General features: G+C 41.6%; 1 pseudogene; it reads left to right on the forward strand.

Annotated features, from left to right (window-relative positions):
- Nucleotides 1-2838: 2838 nt before the first annotated feature.
- LOC144762945 (zinc-binding protein A33 pseudogene) lies at nt 2839-7762 on the forward strand (annotated as a pseudogene).
- Nucleotides 7763-23024: the final 15262 nt, after the last annotated feature.

Genomic DNA, 23024 nt, shown 5'->3' on the forward strand with positions numbered 1-23024 from the left:
TAGCTTGATTAATAACATTCCTTTTGGCGAGTTCCTGAGGATCAAAAGAATTTGTTCCAAAAAAGAAGAATGTGACAAACATCAACAAAATGCAGTAGAGCGTTTTAAAAAACGAAAATACAAGATGGGAAATATTGAAAAATCAATGAAAAGAACAGAAACAATGCAGAGACATGATTTGTTGAAACAAAAAATTCCTGAGACTGAGGAAAATAAAATCCGCATGATAACTACCTACTCCACAGCCAATCACCAGCTAATGAGGATTATGCGCAAAAACTGGCATATTCTACATATGGATGAAACGACGGCGAAAATAGTGGGGGATCATCCCAACATAACCTATCGACGAGCAACAAACTTAAGGGACAAATTGGTGCACAGTCATTTTCAACCACCAAAGAAACGAGATGATTGGCTGAAACCAAAAGGATTTTTCAAGTGTTCAAATTGCAAGGTATGTGCTATTGCCCAAAACACCAAAGAAATACAAATGGCAAATAACCGCATGTGGAAAATTCAACAACTAATCAACTGTAAAAGCCAATTCGTGATTTACATCATAGAATGTCCCTGCTCGCTTAAGTATGTGGGCAGCACAAAATGCGAGTTGAAGAAACGCATCTTGGAGCATGTCAGAGCCACTATCAACACAGACAGAGCCAACGCAATAGCCAAACATATGGAGAAAGAACACTCGAGTAATTGGAAAGAACTAAAATTTTATGCTGTGGAATCGGTTGGAATGCACCCCAGAGGGGGGGACCGTGAATTAATCCTCAGGCAGAAGGAAGCAAAGCATATCATTAACTTTCGTACCTTAACCCCGTATGGGCTGAATCAGGATGAGGAGTTACATTACCATCTCTAAATTAAATGACAATTGTGATAAGATGTTGAGGGCAAACACTGGACTTTTTCTTATATAACTGTATCACCTTTTAATTTCACTTGTTTTAATTTAATTTGTGAATCACGGTGCGCACTGAATGAGAAAGCATAAGGGTTGGAAACAGCAAGGGAACGCGGCTAGCTTTTGAACAATGAAGGGGGAGTGGCTTGATCATATACCCACTAGAGGGTAACAATAGAATGAGATAAAAACTCCCCACTGCAGTTTATTCGAATCTGTGCAAACACCCACTGGAGGGTGCGAGGTTGTGTTCAATAGCGGTGAGCTAGATTTGAAACCAATAGAGTGTGAGTGTCAAATTACCAAAAGAGGGATGATTATAATGCATCTATAATGGTTTATTTAATGAAGATCGCGATATAACATAGTCATTTGCATGTTACCGCTGAACCTCTATCCAAGTATGAAATCAGAGTATGTTATAAATTGTGGCCAAATGCGTCCCTTCCAGGAAGAACTATAAGTACCACAATGCACAGGGAGGATAAACAGGATGTGATGTCACAAGTAGTTGTTAATGTTTTTTTAAAAGTATCATGAAAAAATTGTGGTTCCATGTCAGTCTCGTGAGCAAGGTCTTGGTTAAGACTGAAACGCGTAGAGTTGCTGCTGGCTGAGCTGTGATGAATAAAGAAACCTAAACCACTGATTTGGGAGTAATTACTGTGTTGGAAAATCGATTCCGGAGTGCACGAGCAAACTTCTCTACGGAGAAAAACAGGAATGCATTTTTACGGCGGGGCTCTGCCGTGGCTCGTTTGCACCGTCTAAGAGCGCCCAATAGAACCTGAACCCGGGCCAAAGGAGAAAAGAAGATATATATATATATATATATATATATATATATTACCTACTGGCGGTCGCCAGTAGGTAGTTATAGTTAGGATTGTTTTCCATAGGAAATCCGCAACATTCTATTGGGAATAACTTTGGCGCCGAATGAGGGATCTGCCTGTAATTTTGCTTAACTTTGCCTCGCTGCGCTCCGCTCCTTCCCTGAAAGATTTGGGGGGATCCGTCAAGCGGGGGCCGAGATAAAAGGGGGGTCCCAAAACGTGTTTTCCCCATGTTAATTTCCATAGGGCGGTTGGACTCACTTTTAGCTTGAACGGCTGAATGGATTTCTACCAAACTTGGCAAAATTGTAGGGACTGGTACCCCGATGTGCCTTTGCTATGTCTCAAGATATATGCTCCAGTGGTTTTTACGAAAATTAACTTTGAAAAAATATATATTGGGCTACATTAGGCTATATATATGTTAGAGCCCAAATGTAGCCCAATGTAGCCCAATGTAGCCCAATGTAGCCCAAAGATGGCCACCAGAGACAAAAAAAAACAAATGTAGCCCAAATATCAGCCAGATGTAGCCCAACTATAGCCCAATGACAGAATGTCCCAGAGTGTTCTAAAGAACAACTAGAGCGCTAACAGTCTTACTTATGACAACAGTATGGCACACCTGAAGTCATCTTGATTGGAATAAAGTGGTAACACTTAATACATTTAATTTGAAAAGGAACAAAATGAGGGGTTTCATTTTGCCATAGAAATTTTATATATATATATATATATATATTTTGCCCTAATAGCGAGATGGAGTATACACAAACAAGAATTGACTTGTTTCGCTTTACAAGGAAATTAAAACTCCACAAGTATTTTAAACTACGTCCCCATACACAAGATCAGAATAAAAAGGGAACAAGGATAACGGCAACAGATGCTTTAAGCAGTAAAGATCTAACGGCAGTAGAAACTCTCGAAGACCTAAAAGGATCATTCCTTGGATATAGACCAACTGGATACTGCTCAACGAGCAGAACTGCAAGGGATTGATCAAGAAAGAGAAGAAAGCGGTTTCAAACCCCGTCAGTCTTTGTTCCACAATCTCCTTGGGACGCTGTGGATGTGTTCAGCAAAGCAATGAACAATGATCTCATGAGATATCGTAAAGAACATTCTCAAAGTCCTAAGCTTAAATATAACATCACGGATCAGCAAAACATTGCTTTAAAGAACCTGATGAAAGATAAGAACATTGTTGTAAAACCTTCAGATAAAGGTGGGAACGTGGTTTTAATGACCAGGGACTATTATAAGAATGAAGCACTGAAGCAACTCTCGGATGAGAAGTTTTATATCAAATGTACCAATGATGTCTACCAACAAAGCATCAAAGAATATGATATTTTGATCAAAAAATGGTATGATCTTCAGATGCTAGGAAAAGAAGAACACCTATTCTTACCTAACAACTGTCCCATGATTCCAACTTTTTACCACCTCCCCAAGCTGCATAAAAATAGAGACAGTCCACCTGGTCGTCCAATTATTTCCTCTATTGGCAGCTTAACCGAGAACATGTCCCGATTTGTGGATAATATCCTGTTTCCTCTAGTATTAACTTTAAAATCGTACATTAGGGACACCAAAGACTTCCTAATGAAAATACAAGATCTAAAATGGAATCCAGGATATTTGCTTTTGGTGCTTGATATAACTAGTTTATATACTTGTATCCAACATCATCATGGTTTGAAAGCAATCCAACATGCACTTGATCAACGTCAAAGGAGATTTGCTAGACATAATCTTATGATCCTGGACTTTCTTGAGTTCTGTCTAACGCACAATATATTTCTATTCGAAGATCAATTGTACTTACAGAAGTCAGGGACGGCGATGGGCACCTGTTTTGCCCCCAGCTACGCGAACTTGTTCGTGGGCTGGTGGGAGGAGCAGGTGCCCAAGAGCTGTAAGGTTGGACAGGAGATGGGGAGTATCGTGTGTTGGCATCGTTACATCGATGATTTATTAATCGTATGGAAGGGAAGTCTGCATACAGCGGAAGAGTACATTCAAGTATTGAATAGAAACAACCTCAACTTGCACTTCTCGGGTTCCATTAGTCCGGTGGCAGCGGAGTATTTGGACCTGAGAGTGTTCTTTGAGGGAGAATATCTACACACGACCCTGTATAGGAAGGAGACTGCTGGCAATTCTACACTCTTTGCCAGCAGCTGCCACCCCCCACAACTCATTAACAGCATTCCTTATGGAGAGCTATTAAGACTCCGAAGGAATTGTTCCAAGGACTCAGACTTCGAGGCGGCTGCCTCGGATTGCCTATCCCGTTTTAAGATTAGGGGGTATGGCGAAAGTCTGTTGCAAAAGACGCTGAAGAAAGTCAGAAAGATCTCAAGAGGGACCTTACTCACTGCCAAGCCAATCATGACTGGCCGTGATAAGGATACAACTACCAACAAAGGCAAATTCAGGTTCATCACTCCATATTCAGCAGGTGCCAACGAATTTAGAATGATGCTTAGAAAGAACTGGCACATTCTACAAACAGATCATGTATTGAAAGAGGATTTACCATCTTACCCACTGTTAACATTCAGCAAGGCAAGATCAGTGGGCGACATGCTTGTCACTAGTCACTTAGATAAGCCCCTGCCCAAAACAAACACCTTAAGGGACCAAAAGGGGTTTTACCCCTGTGGACTCTGCAAAGCGTGTGTTGGTAGCAAGAGGGTTTCAGCGTACGTAATATCTGAAACAGGGAAGAAGGTATTCATAAAGAAATTCATCACCTGTAGTACGCAATACGCAGTTTACTGCTTGCACTGTCCTTGTGGCCTCCGCTACATCGGCAGCACAATCAAGGAACTGAAACTGAGGGTATTGGAACACCTCAGGGCTATAGACAAAGCAGACCCTAGTTACCCTGTGGCTCGCCACTTTGCAGAAGTGCATGGCCGAGACAGTAACCATCTACAATATTTTGACCTTGACACAGTACCTCCAAATATAAGAGGGGGAGACCGTCTGAGACGACTTCGTAGATTAGAGTCAAGATACATCATAGATCTCTCTACGAAGTATCCAAAGGGTCTCAACAGTGGGGAGGAAATGGCTTTCCACCTCGGAAAATGAAATCTGTAAATACTTAATCAATCACATTATATATGTATATACATAAAAAAACGTGATACCTTGCAAATTGCATCTGCTTATGGAAACATATAGAAATTGAGTTAGGTTCTTTAGATACTTACTGTGTTAACTGTGAACGAAATTTGACCCTTCTTTTGATATACTGTATATACACTGTAAATAATAGAATCTAGAGAGATGAGCGTTGACAGATGCCCTGTCTGGGGTGCTTTGGGATCAGAGCACTAATTGTACAGTACAGTAAGCAGATGAAAAAAATTTCCTCTGTTAGTTCATTTATCTCTATAATCTCTGTACATGCAATCAAGTATAAATATATTTTTTTTTCATCATTTTTTTCATCGTTTTCTCCACCATTTCTCTCATACTATGTGATGACTGAAGATATTAAGATGAATTATAAAATATAATGTAAATGACCGAAATATTATGAAAATTGATGAATTGCTTCTTAACATGGACTCTCGGTAACGAATATGAATTGTATTTGTACACTTGCATATATAAGCACTGTTATGTTGATAACAAATGGTAGAGGACAATAGCCGATCCACGGCTTCATATTTTGTTGATGTTTCATACAACATGGAAAACACGATATATCCCCTGTCTCTGTGTATTAGCCCATCGGCGGGCTTTATTTTAGACCTTGTATTTACTTTGGCTAAATGCATATAAAACCATTTAAAGATGGCGCCCGCAGTGAGTGCAGAGGGGTTAGTCCTCTATCTCTTTCTGTGCCAAAATAATGCTTTATTAACACACTGGTTGTTGTACATATGTAATTCACACTGACGAAGGTAGAAGACCGAAACGCGTCTGTGTAACCCTCGCTAAGAATAAAAACTTGCGTGTTGAGAAAGACTCCTCGAGTGCTGTCTATTTTCTTCAAAATGGGAGAAATTTGGAGCGTCATATATATGTATATATATATATATATATATATATATATATATATATATATATATATATATATTCACTGAAAAAACCATAGGTTTCACACCAGTTATAGTTAGGAATTAGCATTTAAAAAACCTATTAAATTCACTGAAAAAACCATAGGTTTCACACCAGTTATAGTTAGGTGGAAATTTTACTCGCATAAAACCATTGAAATTCCCACGTTATAGTTAGTTGGACTCACTATAACTTGCGCGTGCAATGCACTGCTGATGACGTCACATATTACATCACTCATGACATGGTCAGTGACATCACTCATGACATCACTGATGACATCTCAAATGACATCACTGATGACATCATCCAGTGAATGTGTATCTTTCTGAAAAATAAAATATATGTATATCTAAAGGTTGATGGAAGAATAAATGGGTAAATAAATGTCTAAATGGATGTTTTTTTGTGTAAAATTGATTGGTTAACTGACTTATTAAATGTATCTTAGTGAATACATATATTAGCGAGTAATGTTTAAATATTTAAATATCTGTATCTGTGTCTCACTTTGTGTATAAGTGGCTGCATGGGTTGGTGAGTAGCTACATGAGTGTGTATATGGGTTATTAGTTGTTTTTTGAGTATCAGTATCAGTGTCTGTATGGTTCGGTGGGGGATATTACTTAGAGCACAGATGCATGAATGAGTGACTCACTATTTGTATGTATTTTGAAGACAGCATGTGTGCAAGACTGTATGGGTGGATGATTATGTGTATGGGTGGGTTAGTGAGTATGTGTTTTTATAATTGATTGTTTAAGAGAGTAAACATGTTTCCGTTTCTGTAGAAGTATGTGTAGTGGTGTGTATATAGCAGTATAATCAAGTAAATGGTTTTTTTTTTTTAATTTCAAAGTTTATTTAAGAAAACAGTACAATTTCTGACCAACGATGAACCAATAGGACTTAAACAGCAAAATATACAACAGAATCAATGATCCATTTTGAAACTGGCACTCAGAAATACACAAGCAAAGCAGAACATTGAAATGGTATCCTTTTAAACAAGGCAATTGCTAAAATGTAACGAATTTGAAACTATAAAATCCAAGTGTTATCACGCTGGTACAGTATTTGATGAAGGAGATGCCTTCAAAAACTTACCATCTTGCCCTGCAACATACACATTAAGATTAATAAATTGGTCAGTTACTATTTTTCCCTGAACACCAGACAAAAGCAGCAGCCATATCAAGGTTACGACTACCTTTACCCTAGTTGCAGGTATTGCAAAGACATCCCCAGGAACTTACCTACAAAATGTAGATAACTTGGGTAAACAAGCTACAAGGAGCTCAGCCAGGGTCGCTTCAAGGGTCCGCTTCAGTACATCATATGGAAGGAGCTTAAGTCTTTTGTTCAGCCAGGTCTCTCTCCTTTGACTCTTGACCCCCACACTGCACATCCCAATCTGGTGCTGTCTGAAGGCTTGACAAGTGTGAAGTACACGGATACCAAGCAGCAACTTCCAAATAATCCAAAGAGATTCAGCCAGTGTATTCTTGTGCTTGGTGCTGAGGGATTTGACTCTGGGAAGCACTACTGGGAGGTGGAAGTGGGAAATAAAACTGCTTGGGATGTTGGAATGGCCAGTGAGTCTAGTAACAGGAAGGGTAAGATCAAGCTGAATCCCAAGAACGGCTATTGGGCAATATGGCTGAGGAATGGTAATGCTTTCAAGGCATTGGAGTCTCCCTCAAAGACCCTGAACCTGACTTCCAAGCCATCAAAGATAGGGGTGTACCTGGATTACGAAGGGGGGCAAGTGTCCTTTTACAATGCCGATGACATGTCTCCCATCTACACCTTCAATGGGGTATTTACTGAGAAGCTGTACCCATATCTTTCGCCATTCCTCCAAGATTCTGGCAAGAATGCAGAGCCACTGAAGCTTGTTCACACCAAGCTATAATCCAGTTCCCTTCCTGGCCACCTTAGTACTGCATTCACATTTTTGTTTACTCTTAAGCATGTCACATCTTGCCTAAAACGTTGCCGTACTTTGTATGTTGTCTTGGAGCTACTATCTAAAGCAAGATTGGACCCTAAAAGTAAATGGTTTTTTGATAGTTTATTTGCATGTGTGAATGTGTGTGTGAGTAACTATATGGATGAGTATTAGTGTGTAACAGGATGTATAGGTGTATGAGTAAGTACATGCATGAGTGAGTGACTATATAGAACTGTTGGTGAATGAGTGGATGTGTATGTAGATGTTGGAATTACCTAATAAGTTGTTGTAATTGGTATTGGTTTCTCCTTTTTTAAGAAAATGTTAGTTTCTATTTTTGAATGTGTGTGTCAATATATATATATATATATATATATATATATACAGGCACCTAACCCCTCCAACAACACACTTAACAAGTATCAGTATATTCACAGTTCATATGCCTGTTTGTGTGTGTGTTTGAGAGAGAAGATAATTGCACTGTTGATACATATGTATTACCTGGTGCATGCATGTGTGTCTGTGTGCACAAGTGCGAACGTTTGTGTGTATGACTGTATGCATGTGTGTGAGAAAGAGAGTATGGGGTAGTGGAAATTAGGCCCTGCTGTGGACTAGTGGCTTCTGTTTTGATGAGGTATTTTGGAATCTATTCTGTTTTTGGCCTGGCCTAAAGACAGCTTCAGCTATCTTGCCAGCCTCAAGTTTTCCAAAATATGCCATACAAATATAAAGCAGCTCCCAGTCAACACTGTTTCACCATTGGTCTGTTGATCCTTTACTCAAATTATACTCCCTCCTACCCCAGCAGATGGTATAGGTCAACAGACCAGCCCACTAAAGGCATTTGGATGCCTTCACTTTGAGTGACTGCATTTTACCCTTGCACATGTAGACATACATCTAAAATATAGTTTACGAAAAATAGAAATTGTTTGACACTTGCACTTTCCAATGACTGATAATCCCTATATATAGTAGGGTACATCAACTATTTTCATAACGCTCCAGATATTTATTGTAAATTACAGTGTTCATTCCTCACTATAAACTATTTAGTATATTTAATTATCCTACAGAAAATGAGCACGAGTCAATAGAAAAGCTCAAGTGTGTATGCAGATTTTTAGACTGCAACTACACCCCCACAGATGAGTGATTGGCATTTCAAATGCTTGAGAGAGCCCTCAAGCACCTGCTTGTGGAACTAATTGACCCCTATTGGAAAGTTGCACTGACACAGTCAGTATGCAGGAAACCTTCGTCTCAAGTCAAAAACAAAGCTTACACTCACTGAAACATAAACAGCCAAAGTAAGATTTCAAATGTTAGTTGAACTTACGAGTGAATAAGTGAATAAAAGTTCCTGTATATAGTAGGATGTGATCACAAACGTTTACAAGTATGTGTTGAAATATGTAATTTTGACTTGCTATTTACAACCAGCTTTGGCAAAGAATTAATCCTCGTGTAAACAAGCACAAATGAGTAAAATAACATAAGTGTGTATGCATATTTCTTTATGAAAGCCACATCTTCTGAGCTTGGAGCAGGTAATTCAAAGCATGACCTCTATTATCAACAAGTGGAAGTGCAGCCTTATGTAAGAATGCCAATGCTTTAGCATTTGACTAGTGTGGGACACCTAGTAAAAACTTGTGGAACTGCAGATTCGTGAAAGAATTTCATTGATTTGATTTTTGACAGACACCAAGTGACGACTATTTGAACTGCAGCTTGATATAAGAATTTCAGTGGCTTTGCATTTGGCTTGTAAGGGACACCTAGTAACTACTTGTGGAACTGCAACTTAATTAAAAACTTCAATGCTTTTGCATTTGACTTGTGAGGGACACCTAGTAATGACTAGTGGAACTGCAGCTTCGTGTAAGAATTTCAGTGTTTTTGCACTTGACTTGTGAGGGACACATGGTAACAACTTGTGAAACTGCACCATTACTAAAAAATATCACTACATTTACATTTGAGATGTGAGGTACACCTAGTACCGACTTGTGGGACTGCACCTTCACGAAAGATTATAAATGCTTTTGCATTGACTCAACAGGGCCTTAAGAAACTGCAGCTTTCGTCAAGAATTTTGAAGATTTAGCATTTGACTTGAGAGGGACATCTAGTAACAACTCGTGAAACTGCAGGTTTTATATATATATATATATATATATATATATATATATATATATATATATATATATATATATTCACTGAAAAAAACATAGGTTTCAGGGACATTATAGTTAGTTGGGCATTCCACTCATACAAAACCATAGAAATTCCGCCGTTATAGTTAGTTGAGCTAACTATAACTTGCGCCGCCGCAATGCACTGCTGATGATGTCACATATTATATCATTCATGACATGGTCAGTGACATCACTGATGACATCTCAAATGACATCACTGATGACATCTCAAATGACATCACTGATGACATCATCCAGTGAATGTTTTTGTTATTTAAAATGTAAATATATATATATATATATATATATATATATATATATATATATATATATATATATATATATTACCTACTGGCGGTCGCCAGTAGGTATATATAGTTAGGATTTTTTCTCTATGGGATTTTTGAAAATTCTATGTCTAATAACTTTGGCGTTTGTGGACGGAATTGGCTGAAATGTTCAGGAAAATGGAACATTTTGTTTCTGAGCAGCCCCTGAAAATTTGGGGGGGTTTCGTCAAGGGGGGGCCGAGAAAAAAGGGGGGTCCCAAGACGTGTTTTTAACATTGAGTTTTCCATAGGGCGGTTGGCCTCACTTTTAGCCCGAACGGCTGAATGGATTTGCACGAAACTTGGCAAAATTGTAGGGACTGGTAGCCCGATGTGCCTTTGCTAGGTCTCAATATATGTGCTCCAGTGGATTTTGAGAAATTAACGTTCAAAAAAAGATATATATCTGTAACAGCGGACCGGGCAGCGTTCCAGTTCGCGTACTTTTCGCGGTACGGAGCTTTGTGAAGCGAAGCTGATTGGTTCTCCGGCGTCTGTAAACATTCCAAACAGTCCGTAGCGGCCACCATCTTGTCTCTCGGTAGGATCGAGAGACAAGAGGAGGCCAAAGCGAAGGGGCAAATGACCATAAGGGGGCATAGTAGATCCTCGCTGACCCCCTAGGTTTGATGTGGAGGTTTTAAAAGGGCCCCGCGGGGCAGAAAAAAATAATAATAATAATAATCGAACGGCTGAATGGATTTGCACGAAACTTGGCAAAATATTAGGGACTGGTAGCCCGATGTGCCTTTGCTAGGTTTCAATATATGTGCACCAGTGGATTTTGAGAAATTAACGTTCAAAAAAAGATATATATCTGTAACAGCGCTCCGCGTACTTTTCGCGTTACGGAGCTTTGCGAAGGTGATTGGTTCTCCGGCGTCTGTAAACATTCCAAACAGTCCGTAGCGGCCGCCATCTTGTCTCTCGGTAGGATCGAGAGACAAGAGGAGGCCAAAGCGAAGGGGCAAATGACCATAAGGGGGCATAGTAGATGCTCCCTGACCTCTTAGGTTTGATGTACCATTTTGCCAAGTTTGGTGTAATTCCGTTCAGCCATTCAGGCTGTAGACGTATCTAAATGTCCTATGGAAAATTGCATGGGGAAAACACATTTGAAAGTGTTGAAATTTAGAACCAATTAAAATGTTACTTTGGTTTTGTATTTGTGTGTGATGAAAGTTAATTGGTTATGTATATATCTAAAATGAGAGGAAACCACAGCCATTTTGTGATACTACTGTCTGAGGTACATTTGTGAGGAATTTTTGGTGCTCAATTTCTGGTGTTTGGTTTACACAGTACTAACACTTCTCCTACTTTTAAAAAGGTGAGTTGTTAATTTGTAAGGGGAACTATGTTGTACACTTTAAGATAATTTGAAAAATGTTTTCTGTTATTTATTTACAGTCCTTCTGTTATACTAAATACTTGATAAAGTTAGTTTTATATTATGTATTACTAAAAACGATAAATGAAAGTGATTATTTTTTTCTGCAATTTACAGCAAGCAATTTCAAAATAAAATGGCTCACAATGAAGAGACCGTGGCAATTTCTTTTGAATTATCCACTACATTTATTGAAATTGACAGCACCAATAATGAAATATTCTCACAAGGAGGAGATGACTTGAATGATTTTTTTGATCAATCTCTTGATGGCGAATTTATGGAGACCATAGAGTTACAAGAATCATCATTGCAGACTTTTCATGAGGAGATTCCAGATGAGATGATTGAAGAGGAAATTCCTGATGAGGACATGTTACTAGTTCTTTCAAATTTTGAAAATTCAGAAGAATAAATTTATATTTAGAAATACAGTTAATACCCACAGACTCCACGAATTCATGAATGTTGCTTTGGAAGAGCAGAACTTACCTCAAGTCCTCTGAGGTATGTTCCACTTTTATAGTTGTACATATGAGAAGGACCGGGCAGGTTGAGTAGAGCAATGTATATTAAATGTCCACAATTTGGTTTATGTTTTTACTATTAGGTCTAAGAAACGAGGGAAAGAATTCATTTGGCCCTGATGAGAGTTTGTGAAGAACCCTCCCAAACTCGAAACGCGTAGGCAAACAGGATCAAGTCCTTAGTCCGGAATCATAGTTAAATTGCTTAGGAACTTGTAGCCTACTAGCACTTCTACAGAATGGTGGTGGTGCTTTCAACAGACACACTGTTAGTCTGTTTGATGGTCAAATATTTGTGAATAAGCATTCATTATGTTTTGATTGAAATATATTTCGAATTTATTTCTTCTCTCCTTGTTGTGAGATATGGTATCACTTTTTTGCACAATATTTATATGTTTGCACATTGTATATGTAATTTTGATTTAAATTTCTCGCACATTGTATATTGAATTTTGATTTAATTTTCTGTGTTGTGTTGTACCAAGTAAACATCGCGACATTTATGGCTAGTACATGAAAGGCAATGTAATTTCTCTAGACTTTATGAATAGTCAACAAAAGATTTTTATTGAATAAAAACGAGGCAATTAATTGCCAGGATAAACATATTAAATTTTGTTTATCTTCTTTTTCAACCAAAATTGCATGGTGTTAAATGTGAAGTGTGGGTTCCTTTTTGTTTCTCAAAGTATCTTGGGCCCTTACCCCACTTCTGTCCATATGGGCCAAACTCTTTTTTGATAGAAAGTTTCAGGGCGAGACGTTGCAGCATCGCCACAGTGGAAGAACCCTTTTCCGGGCGCCTGGAGCGCTGAGGGTGCAGCTGGGAAGCCTCCACCTGGGGAGGCGGGAGAGGCCTGTTCGCACCGTCTCTCCCTCCCAGTGCACCCCACGGCGTCTCGCTTGAGATTTGTTATGGCCGGACCAGGCGATGAGGACGAGAGGGGGGGGGGGGGTCGGAGGCATGTGCAAGACATCCCCCCCCCAGGGTTGTTGCAGCAATTATTCAAGAAAGAAGAAATGTCCCGTCCGTCTTTGGGCCGGACCTCCGGTGGATGGCGGCCGGACGCCCTTTGCTCTGGCCCCATGAACGGGTTCCTTGGCTCATCGGCTGCAGCCGGATCCCGTCGGCCGCGGCCCCCGGCCGTTGGTGGCCGGACCGGGAGAGAGTGTGGAGGGACAACCTGCAACTCTCAAGGGCCACCGCGGCCGGACTGGGAGAGAGAGGGGAGGGTCGAGGACACGGACATTCCCCCCCCTGAAACTCTCCAGTGTTGTCAATCCCCCTGGCCGGGTCCCGCTGGCCTCGGCCTCTCCTCCGGCTACACCCTACGTGATGATCTCCTGGCCGAGGCGTGGCAGCAGGACCCGCCTTATATGTGTTGCTTCCGGCTGGGCGCAGCCGAAAACCTGTTGCCCTTTGGAAGTTTCTAGAATGGGGCGGATGTCTGCTGACTTCTATCTTTCCCAGTTTGCCGTTATTTGGCCGTGGCAGGCGGTGGGACAGACACGTTTTGGGGCAGTGAGGGGCGATGTTTTCAGGTTTCTTATTACGGGCTTACTTCTAACGTTTCTTGTTTCTAGGACAATAATAGGTTTTATCATTACGTATTGTTATCGTTTCTTTGTTTGTTATTTAATAAAAAGTTCATCAGTGGCCTACTGATTTTCGTTTTCCTATTCTTTTCTTTCCAGGTTGTTTCATGCTAAAGTTTCTGTTAACAGGATACAGTGATCACTTCGTTATTATTGCATATGTCCTTTTCACTAGGGGTGCTCTCTTGTCGGGCCAGATGACCTATCTCTAGTAAATGGTCCGGGTGAAACAGGTGCATCAATCAGTGGGGAGTAGATAGGCATGACAGATTACAACGGGGGAGAAAGGTCCGCATTACGTACCCTTTCACTACTTGCAAAGATTTTCCTACGTTTATTTGCAAACAGGGAATACCTCCAAAAAGAACTAATTCCCAAACAGTCAATGTTCGGACAATCATTCAATCAATGAGGAATGAAATAGGTACGACGTGTTAAAGGCTTGCGTTACCTACCCTTCACTATCTGCAAAGGGAGAGAGAATATTCCTATTCTTCCTCGTTTGCAGGCAGAGAAGATCCTTAAGAGAACCAACTTCGAACAATTCAATGCTCGATTCAAACAATCAACAAGGGGTACTGTGAACACAAATGAACGCCGCTTATGTACATACACATTGCTATTTTCAACAGGTTGTTCCTAATGTTTCTATTTTAGCGAGGTCAAAAAGAGATCCCATTAGTGGCCTACTGATTTTGCTCGATTCCTTTTGTTTTTTTACACGATTTTTCGCTATCTGCAAAGACTAAACAGAGTATTGCGACTCTGTGCTTGTTTGTAAATAGAGAATGAACCAAAGAGAACAATCAATCAAATGGAGAGAGAAGCAGGCACGACGGATTACAACGGGGGCAAAGGCCTGCGTTAACTACCCTTCACTATCTGCAAAGAGAGAGTACTCCTAATAGAAATGAGGGGTGGGGGGCAGCATTCAAAGCAGATCAGTGTGCATAAACACGAAAATGTTTTTACTTACCACGTACTTGACATTCGACAGCTTATGATATTTGCTATTAAAAAACCATTGAACTTCACTGAAAAAACCATAGGTTATAGACCATATATAGTTAGGAATTAGCATTTACAAAACCTTGAAAATTCACTGAAAAAACCATAGGTTATAGACCATATATAGTTAGGAATTAGCATTTACAAAACCTTGAAAATTCACTGAAAAAACCATAGGTTATAGACCATATATCGTTAGGAATTAGCATTTAAAAAACCTTATTTTACTCACACAAAACCATGGAAATTCCATATATAGTTAGTTGCACTAACTATATATCGCGCACCCGCAATCCACTGCTGATGATGTCAAATATTACATCATTCATGACATGGTCAGTGACATCACTGATGACATCACTGATGACATCTCAAATGACATCACTGATGACATCACTGATGACAACATCCAGTGACTGTATGTTTCTGTAAAGTTAAAATGTGTCTTACATATTGAAGAATGAGTGGAAGTATAAGTATCTGGACAAAGGATTTAGTAGGTGCATGACTGAATGTATGAGTGAGTGATTAAATGTGTCTCACTGAGTGCATGGGTTAGTGACTAAAGTGTCTTAATTTGTGCATCATTATGTCTGTTGTTCTGTAAACTGCTGCATGTGTTGATCAGTAGCTATATGATTAACTATATGGGTTACTGATTGATTGTCCAAGTATTTGTATGGGAGACTGAGTGTGTGTGTGGCTGGCTGGGAGGTGTGTGACTCTGTGCAGATCAATGTGTACTTGTATCAATGATTGTATAACAAGGTAAGTATGTGTTAGTATATGTTTGAAAATGTAAGGTGCTCTATGTTTAACTGTTTAGACAAGAAAATGGAAGTGTCATTGATTCTTTACAGGACTGACTAGGTGTGTGAGTAACTCCATGGATGAGGGGCAGACTGTGAGTGTCTGTATAGGTGTATGAGTGCATATGATAGTGTTGTAAAGATGAGTGTTGTATGTATGAATGATTGTATGGGTGAATGAGTGAAGGTGTGTGTAGACGTAGGAATCAGTGAGTGCGTATGTAGTAACTAGTATTGGTGTGTCAATGGTTTCAAAAATTATATTCTATATTTAACACTGGGTGAAACAGAGGTTATATTAAAATGTGAGGAGATGCATTGTATTGTCACATGAATGATATCATCAGTGATGTGGTCATTGATGTCAAATGAGATGTCATCAGTGATGTCATCAGTGATGTCATTTGAGATGTCATCAGTGATGTCATCAGTGATGTCACTGACCATGTCATGAATGATGTAATATGTGACATCATCAGCAGTGGATTGCGGGTGCGCGATATATAGTTAGTGCAACTAACTATATATGGAATTTCAATGGTTTTGTGTGAGTAAAATAAGGTTTTTTAAATGCTAATTCCTAACGATATATGGTCTATAACCTATGGTTTTTTCAGTGAATTTTCAAGGTTTTGTAAATGCTAATTCCTAACTATATATGGTCTATAACCTATGGTTTTTTCAGTGAATTTTCAAGGTTTTTAAAATGCTAATTCCTAACTATATATGGTCTCTAACCTATGGTTTTTTCAGTGAATATATGTATATATTCACTGAAAAAACCATAGGTTAGAGACCATATATAGTTAGGAATTAGCATTTAAAAAACCTTGAAAATTCACTGAAAAAACCATAGGTTATAGACCATATATAGTTAGGAATTAGCATTTAAAAAACCTTATTTTACTCACAGAAAACCATTGAAATTCCATATATAGTTAGTTGCACTAACTATATATCGCGCACCCGCAATCCACTGCTGATGATGTCACATATTACATCATTCATGACATGGTCAGTGACATCACTGATGACATCACTGATGACATCTCAAATGACATCACTGATGACATCACTGATGACATCTCAAATGACATCACTGATGACATCACTGATGACATCATCCAGTGACTGTGTGTTTCTGTAAAGTTTAAATATGTTTGATATATTGAAGAATGAGTGGATGTATAAGTGTCTGGATGAAGGATTTAGTAAGTGCGTGACTGACTGTATGAGTGAGTGAATAAATGTGTCGTACTAAATGCATGGGTTAGTGACTAAACTGTCTGAATGTGTGCATCAGTATGTCTGTTGTGATGTAAACTGCTGCATGTGTTGATCATTAGCTATACGAGAGGCTATATGTGTTATTGATTGGTTGCCCAAGTATTTGTATGGGAGATTGAGTTTGTGTGGGGGTGGCTGGGAGGTGTGTGACTCTGTGCATAGATGTGTGAGCAGTTGATTCACTAGGTGTATGAGTTCAAGAGTGCATGTGGAAAAAGCTACATGGGCGGTTGACTGTGTGCATGAGTGTATTGATGAGTGAATGGATATCTCAATGCTACATGTCATAGTAAGTACAGATGTAAAACACAGTACATGTGAGAGTTGGCATATATAAATAACTGTGCATGAGAGCCACTGAATGTGTGAGTGGCTGTATGGATCATTGTGAACTTGTATCAGGGATTGTATAAGAGAGTAAATATGTGTTAGTATATGTTTGAATAAGTAAGGTGTGTATAACTGTATAGTTGAGGAAATGGAGGTGAGATTGTTTCTTTGCATGACTGACTAGGTGTGTGAGTAACTCCATGGATGAGTGACAGTGTGTGAGTGTCTGTATACACTGAGTGTATCTAAGGTTATATTAGAGTCTGAAGAGGTTTATCGTATTAGCACAAGAATGATGTCAAATGAGATGTCATCAGTGATGTCATCAGTGATGTCATTTGAGATGTCATCAGTGATGTCATCAGTGATGTCACTGACCATGTCATGAATGATGTAATATGTGACATCATCAGCAGTGGATTGCGGGTGCGCGATATATAGTTAGTGCAACTAACTATATATGGAATTTCAATGGTTTTGTGTGAGTAAAATAAGGTTTTTTAAATGCTAATTCCTAACTATATATGGTCTATAACCTATGGTTTTTTCAGTGAATTTTCAAGGTTTTTTAAATGCTAATTCCTAACTATATATGGTCTCTAACCTATGGTTTTTTCAGTGAATTTCAATGGTTTTTTAATAGCAAATATCATAAGCTGTCGAATGTCAAGTACGTGGTAAGTAAAAACATTTTCGTGTTTATGCACACTGATCTGCTTTGAATGCTGCCCCCCCACCTCATTTCTATTACGAGTACTCTCTCTTTGCAGATAGTGAAGGGTAGTTAACGCAGGCCTTTGACCCCGTTGTAATCCGTCGTGCCTGCTTCTCTCTCCATTTGATTCATTGTTATCCAAGCATTTACTGTTTTAGAATTGGTTCTCTTTGGTTCATTCTCTATTTACAAACAAGCACAGAGTCGCAATACTCTGTTTAGTCTTTGCAGATAGTGAAAAATCGTGTAAAAAAACAAAAGGAATCGAGCAAAATCAGTAGGCCACTAATGGGATCTCTTTTTGACCTCGCTAAAATAGAAACATTAGGAACAACCCCTCATGAGAAATACGAAACTAGTGAGATGAACTGAGCTCCACGCCATGATGGCTGCAAGACAGCTCGGCTCCGCCACCCAACCCGCCCAAAATAACGATAAACTCTATGCAAATATTACAAATATATACAACACACCAGCAAAGTAACAGGGTAAAACGTTTTATTAAATAACTATTTACATAACTATTTTATACTTTTTGTTGCCCGATCCGGCTAGCTCAATCGATCAAGCATGAAACTCATGCACTCTGATAGTTCAAAGTTTTGAGGAGTGCTTGTTACACTGTCTGAAGGTTATTTGCACCTGCTACAGCTTCACTATTCTCAATGTAAGTGAGGGCTGTTTGAGGACGTGACTGCATTTGAAAACAATGTGATGCGGTGCCTCCCTGAACCGCTTGACGGAGGCCCCCGAGGGACGGTGTGATGGCGCCGACTGGGAGGGGGCGCTTGGCTCCTGCCCCCTCCCCAAGTCTTGTTGCCCTGGTGTGGCCTGAGATCGCCCCCGACATAGGCGGCCGGCTCCCGGGGTCAAGCGGAACTTTTTGCCTTTTGGTGACTCTTCCATTCTTGACCTTGTCCCACAATCCGTTTGACCTGAAGACACGCTGTAGTGGGGCGCCCCTTTACCGTTTCAGTTGCCATTCCGCCCGCTTTTGCTACACTGTGCCTCTTCCGCTATTCAGCTGTTTACCGCCCGCTCTTGCGACTACAGCGTTTCGCTCACCATGTAGTTGAGTTGCTCCCGCTCTTGCGGTGCAGCGATAGGCGGCTGCCACAGGACTCTCAAAATGGCGGCCGGCTCTTCAGATTTGGGCGTGGTCCACTAAAATGGCCCTGCGACACCTTGGAACTCGGACGCTTGTCTGCTAGGGCTTGGGCTCCATTCTCGAAAGCGTCCCCTCAGCCTTGAAGATTCTACAAAAGTCTTGGGGGCCCCCGACTCCCGCAGGCTTCTGGTGGGGAGCGGCTGCCATGATTGCTCGTAGAATGGCCACGACGGAGCTACGAGATGATGGTGCTCTCATGCTGACCCCAGCTTCAGTCTGAAACATCCAGAAACACTGTAGACTACCAATTCGATCAGTTCCGGTAGCGCCCCAACGTGACCCGGTAGAGAAGAACTTGCCCTCCCCTCTTTGACTGATGGTTCTTGTTGCCTGTCCCTTCTGTTGTCATTTAACAGAACTATTTAGCCTGCTGAAAGGGGTTGTGTTCCGACCGCTGGTTGGTGGAGACATTTTGACTATATTCTGGACCTGCGTTGTCGCGTAATGCGTCATATGACGCGCCGCGTTAGCGCATCCGGAAGCGATCCGGGGCGCGGCGCGCAGCGCGTAACGTACGTATAACAGGTCATGTGACTTGTTAATAAAACTTTTCATTGGTTTTCATTTTACTTTTCTTATTCTAATGATGAAAGGCTTGGTCATATGACCTAAAAATTACGCTTTTTATTGCTTTCGAACATTATTTTTTCTTAAACATATATGTTATAATGTTCCAGGCTAACGTACTTTCCCGGAAAATTTACAACTGTCCTGCAAGTAAAATATATTCCTTTTTTGAGAAAAAGGGTGTTTCTTCGTCCCATGACGGAGCCGTTGAGCAAAAGAGGCTCCGCCTGCTGTCTTAGTCGCCGATACGCCTGAATATCAGATTCTTATCGATCACTTTATGTTGCAGAAGTAGAAAACACAACAGCCCTTGACCATTTATCTTTACTGCGTTCCTGCGTGTTATACCTTTTACCCTTCATGTAATTGGACTGCTTTATTTCACTTGCCTTTTACTGATTCGAAAACAGTGACTATTATTAAAAACTTTACCAATGTAAGTACTACTACCATGTTTTCTTTTAAAAACCTTTATTGTGAAAATGTCAGTATACAAATACGGGCCTATAACCACGTGGGCCGGCCACGGAGCAAACTGTAATCGTATATGATGAGGAGACATTTACACTGTAGAGGAACGTAACGGGCGGGCCATTAGGTTGCAAGAACTAAGGTGTCTAACAGTTGCGGAATCGGTGGACGTACATTTTATAATTAAAAATACGACAGGGCCAGTTACAATAAAATTATCTAGATATACATTTGCGGGCAAGTACCATGGGTGACGTTAATTCGAACTTTCAATAGTACAGTAATCAATAACACATCAGAACTTAATATCAATAGGGATGTCGAAATATTCAATCAATTCTCATCCCCGCCCGCCATGTGCTTCAAAACTGCATACGTATCTCGTGATATCAAGGTTGTGCAACCAGTACACAACAAGGAGTTACGAGTCCCATTTATTCGGGCGCCATTTTGGGCGAGGACGGGCAGGTCCAGGATATAGTCAAAATGTCTCCACCAACCATCGACTATGATGATGTTCATATGCTGTATTTATTAGAGTAACACTCATATGTCCACATGAAATTAATTTGCCACAATCTAAACATGTCATTTTAATCTTTCCAAAGTTCTTCTGAATATTTGGGACCGTTTCCCTTGCCTCTGATGCTGTCAGTGCCACTTCTTTGGTGAATGTACTGGCAGGTCGGGGGTTGTCCTCCAAATCTCTCTTTTGTGCACCACTATAATTAATCGGTGCCACCTCTCCATATGACGATGCATGGTATAATTACCATAACTATATTTTTTTTCGGTTCCTCTGGAGAGTACATCGTGGCAGATGAGGCAGGTAACGTACCGGGCATTTACCTTTTTTGCATGTAGAGGAAAGGAAAAAAAATTTGAGCGTCCGAGTTCTAAGGTGTCCCAGGGCCATTTTAGTGGACCAGGCCCAAATCCAAAGAACAGGCCACCATTTTGAGAGTCCTGTTGCAGCCGCCTGTCGCTGTAGCAGCAAGAGCGGGCGAAACTCAGCTAGACGGCGCTCCACTGCAGATGAAGTGCCTCAACCTGGAGAGGCGAGAGAGGCTCGTTTGCGCCGCCTCCCCTCCCCCTTCGGGCACCCCATGCCGACTTTCAGCGCAGCATTGTAGGATGGCCACACCAGTGCGGCAACTTGCTAGACACCACCTCGGTGCCATCCGGATCTCGGCGCCCCACTGCAGATGAAGTGCCTCCACATGGAGGGAGAGACTCGTTTGCGCCGCCTCCCCCCCGCTTCTCAGAACTCTCAACTATGACACCACCTCGGTGCCATCCGGATCTTGGCGCCTTGTGCTGGTTCCGGCCTATTCACACATCGGTCCGCTACTGACGCCACCTCACAGGCCAACGGGGCGCCCCACGCCGACTTTCGGCGCAGCATTGTAGGATGGCCACACCAGTGCGGCAACTTGCTGGACACCACCTCAGTGCCCTCCGGATCTTGGCACGTTGCGCTGCCTTTGGCCCTATTCGCACATCGGTCCGCTACTGATGCCACCTCACAGGCCAACGGGGCGCCCCACGCCGACTTTCGGCGCAGCATTGTAGGATGGCCACACCAGTGCGGCAACTTGCTGGACACCACCTCGGTGCCATCCGGATCTTGGCGCGTTGTGCTGCCTTCGGCCTATTCGCACATCGGTCCGCTACTGATGCCACCTCACAGGCCAACGTGGTACCCCACGCCGACTTTCGGCGCAGCATTGTAGGATGGCCACACCAGTGCGGCAACTTGCTGGACACCACCTCGGTGCCATCTGGATCTTGGCGCGTTGTGCTGCCTTCGGCCTATTCGCACATCGGTCCGCTACTGACGCCACCTCAGAGGCCAACGTGGTACCCCACGCCGACTTTCGGCGCAGCATTGTAGGATGGCCACACCAGTGCGGCAACTTGCTGGACACCACCTCGGTGCCATCCGGATCTTGGCGCGTTGTGCTGCCTTTGGCCTATTCGCACATCGGTCCGCTACTGACGCCACCTCACAGGCCAACGGGGCACCCCACGCCGACTTTCGGCGCAGCATTGTAGGATGGCCACACCAGTGCGGCAACTTGCTGGACACCACCTCGGTGCCATCCGGATCTTGGCGCGTTGTGCTGCCTTCGGCCTATTCGCCGCAAGTGCGCACGCAACTCAACTGCATAGCGAGTGAAACACCAAGGGGCGCCCCACTGCAGCCGAGGAACCTCCATCTTGGGGGCGACGCACAGCATCACATTGCTTTCCAATGCAATCAGATCCTCAAACAGCCCCAACTGACTGACGCGAACTCACAGGCCAACGGGGCACCCCACGCCGACTTTCGGCGCAGCATTGTAGGATGGCCACACCAGTGCGGCAACTTGCTGGACACCACCTCGGTGCCATCCGGATCTTGGCGCGTTGTGCTGCCTTCGGCCTATTCGCACATCGGTCCGCCACTGACGCCGCCTCACGTGCCAACGGATTTTCTACGCTTTTTATAACCCTATGCCGCATAACAGGTCATGTGACTTGTTTATAAAACTTTTCATTGGTTCATTTTACTTTTGGTTTCCTAATGAGGAAGGCTTGATCATATGACCTAAAATAACACTTTTCATTGGATTAAAACATTTTTTTTTCCCAAACGATGAAAGCCCCACCTTGTTTCTGGATGTTTCAGACTGAAGCTGGCGTCAGCATGAAAGCACCTCCATCTCGTGGCTCCGTCGTGGTCATTCCGCGAGCAATCATGGCAGCCGCTCCCCACCGGAAACGTGCAGGAGTCGGGGGCCCCCAAGACTTTTGTAGAATCTTCAAGGCTGAGGGGACGCTTTCGAGAA

Source organism: Lissotriton helveticus, chromosome 6, assembly GCF_964261635.1.
Source record: "Lissotriton helveticus chromosome 6, aLisHel1.1, whole genome shotgun sequence".
Taxonomy (NCBI): domain Eukaryota; kingdom Metazoa; phylum Chordata; class Amphibia; order Caudata; family Salamandridae; genus Lissotriton; species Lissotriton helveticus.